Genomic DNA, 8,446 nt, shown 5'->3' with positions numbered 1-8,446 from the left:
TCACAGAGTGGTTCAACAATGGCAGCGAAGGAATACTGGTATGGGATGTTATTGACAGGGGACATATGGTTGACAGGGAGTTATACAGGGCATGTGTCCAGGGTGCATAGAAATGTTTGGATATACTCATAGTGAAAACAATTAAAAACAACCCCTTGGGGGGGTGCTGGGTTCCTGGCCAGAGGTCTCTGTCATGGTTCCTAGGGAAGCTGCGGCAGTCCCCCGGGTGCAACGACAAGGGCCAGGAAGGAATGAGGGTCCAACAGTGAGCCCCTGATACTAATTACTATGCTTGTGAGCCTATACACCTGAAATAAGAACAAGGCCTAGAGCAGCACTGTGCCTAAGAGTTCCTTCCTGACAGCCTTCATGTTACTCATATGTGGCCAGTCTCGAAGCCAAACTCAGCATGTAAATTCACTGCCTTCCCCCCAGCGTGGGACATGACACCTGGGGATGAGCCTCCCTGGCACCGAGGGATCACTACCAAGTACCAGCTGATGACGTAACTAGAAAATGACCTTGAATTAAAGGTTCAACACGGAGCAGCAGAATATCCCTTTCTACATATAATAACAGGAGTTAAAAATGCTTTTTGACCTAAAGTAAGGGGGAAATGGAAAGGACAAATGAGTTTATATGGCTATGAGTCTCTAAAAAGGAGTCTGGAGGTTGTCAGAAGGATTTCCCTTATGCACACCTGAACAGAGTCTCAGAGACAGATAAAGTAGATACAACCCCAAGTATTGGTTCTTTTGAGGGCAAAAGAGATCCACAGGTTTTATGGTCATGGCAGATGGAGTTCACTGCCATGTCATTTGGCCCTTCTTTGGAGTTGGTGTTTCTGCGGGATGGAGCTGGTCTCAGATGTTATCTCTTTTCATAAGCTTTTCCTGTTACTTTACTGGAATTGTAGTTGGTGCTGGGGTTTAAGATATATCTAGTGGATCTGAATCTCTGGACTCACAATATGATAGCCAGGCCCTGAGCCTCAACAGAATTCAGCTCCTACATGCTGGTTTATTGGACTTACCCCACTCAGCTAACATGGAGCTGAAGAAGGTCAACCACCACAACATGGAGCCTAGAGTGCCTACAACTGAAAGCAGGAGATTCCACAGTATCCCTGTGGAATCTAAGCCCCCTCTTGACATAGATGTAGAATGGACAGAACCAATCCAAGGTCCACAGGAAGGAGGAATACAGTAAGGATTAGAGTGGACTTACTGATATTCTGTTCATGAACTATTGTGGGTAGTAATAGAGAAAATGTGGCATTGGTGTGGAGAAAGTGGCCATGGTGGCTGCTGGGTGAGGGGAATGGGAGGAAGAGATGAGATGTGGAAGCATTTTCGGGGCTTGGTGTTGTCCTGGGTGGTGCTGCAGGGACAATTACTGGACATTGTAGATCCTTCCATGGCCCACTGGATGGAACGTGGGAGAGTATGGGCTATAATGTGGACCATTGACCATGAGGTGCAGTGATTCCCAGAGATGTACTCACCAAATGAAATGGATGTGTCATGATGATGGGGGAGAGTGTTGCTGTGGGGGGAGTGGTGGGTCGGGGTGGTGGAGGTGAATGGGATCTCATATTTTTTTAATGTAATATGTTTTAAAAAATGAAATAAAAAAAAGAGAGAGTCTACAACTGTAAGCAGGAGAATCCCATCCATCAGTCAGGGGATTTAAAACCCTCTCAATTTGGAAGTGAAGTGGGAATCACCATCCCAGAGTCATCAGGATGGAGGAATAAAATATGGATTTGAGTGGACTTACTGGTATTCTACTATAGAAATATTGCGACTCTAAGAATGGAAGAATCTGTATCATTGATGTGGAAACAGTGACCACAGGCATTGCTGAAGGCAGGGAGAGGCAAGAAAAGGTGTGGGTGCATTTTCAGGACTTGGAGTTGTCCTTATTGATATTGCAAGGACAGATGCAGGACATTATATATCCTGCCATAACGCATTGAACAGATTGGGAGAGATTGTAAACTATAATGTAAACTATAATCCATGCTGTGTATCAGTGCTCCAAAATATATTCAATGTGCCACCCTGATGAAAGAGGTTGGTGATGTGGGAGGAGTGGGGCTGGCTGGTGAGTGGAGTATATGGGAAACTCCTATATTTTTTTAATGTATTATTTTGTATGATCTATGTGTCTTTAAAAAATAAGTTTAAAAAAGGTCAGTAAAAAATAAGTAGAAGAATAAGAAAGGAAATAAAGAAAGGTGAAAGACAACAATGAAGAAACAAAAAAACAACAAAAATAATAAAAACAAAAAAATAAAAATAAAAACAAAAATCCCCAGGAAAAACAGTCTTCCCTCTTAAGTCTTTAAGGAACTTCTCAGGCTGCCAGTTCTCATCAGTCAACCACCCTCCAATGTGCCCTGTGCAGGTGATGGACTGGGTTTCACTGAATAAAATAAAGAAGAAGAAGAAAAAGAAGGAACTGATAAAAATAAAGGATTAAAATAACATCCAAGAAAACCTAAAACAAGAAAATACTTGTCTATAAGGAACCAGCTAGGTTCCTGATAACCAGATGGATCACTCTCTGGATCACTTCTCAAAAGTAATGCAGGAACCGTATCAGGGACCTTGTATAAACAAGGCAGGAATTCCTCCACTGTGCTACCCAGACTCCACCACTTAAGCAGGCTTCAGCAAGATTTACTGGCTCTATCTGCCACCTGTCCCTCAGGCAATTTAAGCTTCTAATTACTTGCCAAGCCATCTTTTTTTCCCCCTATTTTTAAAATTTATTGAAGTATATCACTCTTACATAAACATACATAAACAATAAGTGTGTAGTAAAAGTTGTGAACTTACAAAGCAAACAGGCATAGCATCATAGAAGGGTCCCATACATCAACCATCCACCAACACCTTGCATTGCTGTGAGATACTTGTTACAAATTATGAAAGAATATTGTCAAAATCTTACCACTAATTTTAGTCCTCATCTTACATTTGGTTTATTTTTCCCCAACCCACACTATTATTATTTTGTAAATAAGTTTTTATTACAGAAGTGTTAATTTATAAGACAATCATGCACATGTGAAGAACTCCCAAACAACACCCATCTATCAACACACCACACTGTGGTGGAACATTTGTTAGAGATAAGATAATATCATCTTATATTTACGACATCCATAGTGTATATTTGGAACACATTCTACACACTGCCCCATTATCAATGCAGTACATCTTTGGTTTAGATGCAAGAATATTATATTATTACTGCTAACCACAGTCCGTAGGTCACTCCAGTTGTATTTTTCCCATGCATCTCCATATTCCCACCACCTTGCAGTAGTGATGTACATTTGCTCTAGCTTGCAAATTACAATTTTACATCTGTACCATCAACAACAATTCACAATTCTCATCCACCTCTTGGTTTACTGTGCTATTCAGTTCCTAGATAATTCTCTAACATTCTGCCAACTGGCATTTACATCCCTAGACTACCATATTCAGTCACCACCCATTTATAAACTAGTTGTTACTATTTGTTACAATCACTCTATACATTTCCACACTTTTACAGGAATGCTAATTAAAACCTCTACATAACATTAAACATCAGTAGTCCTTCTCAGTCCTCCTCTTAACTCCTTTAAGAATCCACAACCTACCACCAAGTGCGGAATATATTTTCCTACAATTTCTTCTAGAATCTTTATTGTTCTTGCTTTTATTTTTAGGTTTTTGATCGATTTTGAGTTAATTTTTGGAAAAGGTGTGAGATAGGAGTACTCTTTCCTTTTTTTTTTTTTTTTTGGTCTATGGATATTAATTTCTTTCAGCACCATTTGTTGAATGGACTGTTCTTCCTGAGCTGTGTGATTTTGACAGGCTAGTCAAAAATCACTTGACCATAGATGTCAGGCTCTGTCTCTAAACCATCAACTTGGTTCCATTGGTCTATGTGTCTCTCTTTAAGCCAGATCATGCTGTTTTTCTTTAACCACTATAGCTAGGTAATATGATTTAAAATCTGGAGATTAGGGTTCACTTTTCTTTTTTAAGATGTTTCTGGCTCTTCAGGACCCCTTGTCCTTTCAAACAAATTTGATACTTGTGTTTTCAGTTTTAAAAAATGCTGGCAGAATTTTTACCAGGATTGCATTGAATCTGTATATCAATTTGAGAAGAGTTAACATCTTAATGATATTTGTTCTTCCGATCCATGAGCATGGAATGTTCTTCCAGGTATTTAGGTCTTTTAAAATTTCTTTTAACACTGAATTGCAGTTTTCTAAATATAATTGCTTTACATTGTTGGTTAAGTTTATTCCTTACTACTTGAGTTTTATCTGTCCTATTTTATTTTCACCACTCTTTTGACATGTTTAGCTACTTTTATTGATATAATCTTCATTTCTAGACTCTCTTCCAGGCCCCTCTCTCCTGTCTTTTCTTTTCAGACTCTAGCAAACCTTTTAGCATTTCCTGGAAATATTGTCCCTTGATTTGAATTTCTCTGTTTCTGTTTATCTGTGAATACTCTAAACTCTCCCTCATTTTTGAAAGACAGCCTGGTTGGATATAAGATTATTGGCTGGTAGTTTTACTCCTGTAGTTTCTTAAATATGTCATACAACTGTCTTCTTGCCTCCATGGTTTCTGGTGAGAAATCAGCACTTAAACTTTTTGGGTATCCCTTATAGGTTATCCAATCCTTTTCTATTGCTGTTCTTAGAATTCTCTCTTTGTGTTTGGCATTTGACATGCTGATTAGTATGTTTCTCAGAGTTAGTCTTTTTGGAATTTTTGGATGACAGTATGTTGTGCTTCTTGGACATGGATATCTATGTTCTTCATCAGTGTTAGGAAATTTTCTACCATCATTTTTTCAGATATTCCTTCTGTCCCTTTTCCCTTCTCTTCTCTTTCTGGGACACCCATGACACATATGTTTGCGTGTCTTTTGCTGTCATTTAGTTCCATGAGAACTTGTTGAATTTTTTCCATTCTTTTCTTCATCTGTTCATTAGAAAGTTCACTTTCAGAGGCTATTTCTTCAAGCTCACCAATGTTTTTTTCTGCTGCCTCAAATCTACTATTATATGTTTCCAATTTTTTTAAAATTTCATTTACTGTGCCTTTCATTCCCATAAGATGCTATTTTTCTATGTATGTGTTTACGTTCTTCTTTGTGCTCATCCAATATCTTCTTAATATCCTTAATCTATTTAGCCATCTCATTGAATTTATTAAGGAGATTGGCTTGAATATCTATGATTAGATATCTGAACTCCTTTATGTCATCTGGAGGCTTATCTTGTTCCTTTACTGGACCATATCTCTCTATGTTTCTTGGTGTGGGTTGTAATTTTTTGTTGGTGTCTGGACATCTGGCTTACATGAGTATTTATTATGGGTGCAGTTTTTCAATTTAGTTTAGGGCTGCTTGCCCTTTCTCCCTTGCTGATTGTGCAGTAGGAGCCAAGGATGTAGTTGGTGCTAGAAGCTGTGGAGGCTCAAGCTGCCCTCATTGCCAGAGGGACTGATGAAACTTCTCCAAAATTTCTCCTTTGCCAGGGGTTGGGACAGAGTGACAGCTGTGTGGAATAATCCAAGTCATGCAGCCCTAGACTGTAGTTGCCCAGAGAGACTGATGAAACTTCACGTCCCTTACTCCCCTGCCTGGGGCGGGGATGGAGTTGCAGGTTGGGCTGCAATCTATGCAGTTCAGGTCCAAAATTACTGCAGTTGCCTGGATAGACTTCTGATTATTCATTTTGTGCCAGTCAATATTACCTGCAGTTACCTGGATAGGCTGGTACAGGGCCCATCAGCCTCTCTGCCAGAAGTGGGGCAGAAGCCTAGCCTTGGACTGCAGGGCAATCTGGGGGAAGAAAACTGGTTCCTACCATCACAGTGATTTTCAGGCAATGGGCTTGCCCTTATGCTGGGGGTGGCATCAAAATGGTGGCCACTGGCCTCTTTAGACTTGGACAGGTTCACATCCTAGCTGTTCCTAGGGTTATACCTTAGCTAGTTGAGTCTACTAATCAGTAACCAAAATCAGTGTCCAACCATCTACTGCTCCCCTGTTTTTGTTAATCAGGCTTCCAATTCCCACCACAGAATAGCTTCTGGAGCAGATTGTGCTGCCAGAGTAGAATAATCACCAGCCTCCATCACATGGCTGGTAACTTCCCAGAGAGGCTGGCATAGGTCCCCTCAGCTTCCTCCCTCCCAGAGGTGGGGCTGGGGCTTAGGCCAGAGCTGCAATATGATCTGGATGTAAAGAAGCCAATTCCCACCAGCACTTTGATTTTCATTCCACCCTGCTTCTTCTCATTCCAGGTGCAGAGTTGAGATGGTAGCTCCTGGCCTCTTTCTGACTTGGACATTCTCAACTTTAGCTGTTCTTAGGATTACACTTTGCCTGCTGAATTTACTCATTAGTAGCTGAATTTGGTGTCTAACCATCTCTTCCTCCCCCATATTTGAGAATAAGAGCTTTCAATTCCAGCTGTAACATCTCCTGAGGTGACTTGTTCCTCCAGTGGAGGCTAGGCACCAGCCTCTGTGGTGTGGAGTGCTCTACTTATAAATCATCTGTGCAGATGGGCAGTTTCTTTTCATTCCTTCCAGGATGTGTCAGGATGCTCTTCTGGTCTCCTGGAGGCCCCAGTCGTGTGCTTCAGCTAACTCCAGATAGCTCTGGGTGTCTACTAATTGCCCTGTAGCAGGAGCTTACTCTGTCACCATCTTGCTGGTTGTTTCCCAAGTCATGGTTTTTACGCATCTATCTTTACAACCTCTTCACCTTAGTTCTTCTCTCTCCCAGGTTGGCTGGGTGTGAAAGCCTGCCTGATAACATCTGCTCTCCCCTCTCCCTGCAGCCACATCTGTACCGGTCATTTGAGCACCCTCTGGCATGCAAAGGGGGCTTGGCTGGCCAAACTTAAAAAAAGAAACCACTCTCTTCCCTCTACCAGACCCCTCTTCCTCCTGGGGAATGCTCAGCCTCACTCGGTTGATTGCAATGTGTTAGAGGTTTTACCTCCCCTATATTTTTGATGTAACACTATGTAATCTAAAGCATTGTTTTAAAAAGTTAACTCAAAATTATATGAGGCAATGAAAATCAATGTAACTGACATCCAGGAATAAAGTTAAATTAAGATTATCCCTAAAGATAAAGATATAGTAACCAGGGATTATCACCACTTTGATCCTAGTTGTCCAGTGCCCTCAGAAGAAGGAGAAAAGGACAATCTATTCCAAGTTCTTCCAGATAATTTTTCTGCTAAAATAAGACAAATCATAATTCTGATAGTATTTAGCTTGGTTTTCTCCACCCAAAATGCAGACCACTTCAACCCAATGTCCTGTTCTAATTCTCAAACAACTAGATTGGATCCTTAAGCAAATGATTCAATTAAAGTTCTTTTATAAAGTTTTTTATTAAAAGTTCTTGGACCGATTTGACGCATGGGCTCTAGATTTCCATGCTCTGATCTAGTGATGGGTATAGGAACATAGTTGAATCTGTAAAATATATAACTATGCGTGAAATGAGCAATTTGAAAAATAATATATATTAGGAAAGTGCCAGAAATTTGTTTCTTTATTGAGATAAAATTCACATGACAAAAATTAAGCACTTTAAAGTATACAATTCAGTGGCACCTATTGCATTCATGATGTTGTGCAACCATCAACACTATTTGCTTCCAAAGTGTTTTCCTCATTCTGGAAAAAAACCCTGTATCCATTAAGAATTCACCCCCATTTCTCCCTTCCACAGCCCCTGGAAAGCACTAATATGACTTCTGTTTCTGGACTTACCTCTTCTGGAAACTTAATGTAAATGGAAGCACACCATATGTTGCCCATTGTGTCTGGCTTCTTTCACCTAGCATAATGTCTTCAATGTCCATCCATGTTGCGCATGTATCAGGGCTTCAGTTCTTTAATTGTCTGAATAATATGTATATGCTACATTTTGTTTATTCATTCTTCAATTGATGAAAATTTGGTTGTTTCCACCATTTGGCTATTGTGAATAGTGCTGCTATGAACATTGGTATACAAGTTTTTGTTTGAACACCTGTTTTCAATTATTTGATATTTATACCGAGAAGTAGAAATGCTGCGACATAGGCAATTCTTTGCTTAGCTTTTTGAGGAACTCCCAAACTGTGTTCTGCTCCATCTACCTTCCTACCAGCAATGAACAGGGGCCATATATTTATTCAAGTATAAAATGATGCAAACAAACAAATGCACAAGTAAAATTCAAAAAAATACAAATAGCACAAGAGGCAGGTACTGGGTATCCTTCTGGGTTGGGACTTTAAAGAATACTGAACCCACGCTCTGGAGCAGGCTTCAACTATGTGATTCTCAGCTCACAGAATTTTGAGGTAGGTGTGACTTCCACTGATATTACTTGGATATGGGAG

Source organism: Dasypus novemcinctus, chromosome 30 (genome assembly GCF_030445035.2).
Source record: "Dasypus novemcinctus isolate mDasNov1 chromosome 30, mDasNov1.1.hap2, whole genome shotgun sequence".
Classification (NCBI taxonomy): Eukaryota; Metazoa; Chordata; class Mammalia; order Cingulata; family Dasypodidae; genus Dasypus; species Dasypus novemcinctus.
The sequence above is the reverse complement of the archived record's forward strand: the minus strand, read 5'-3'. Positions refer to the sequence as shown.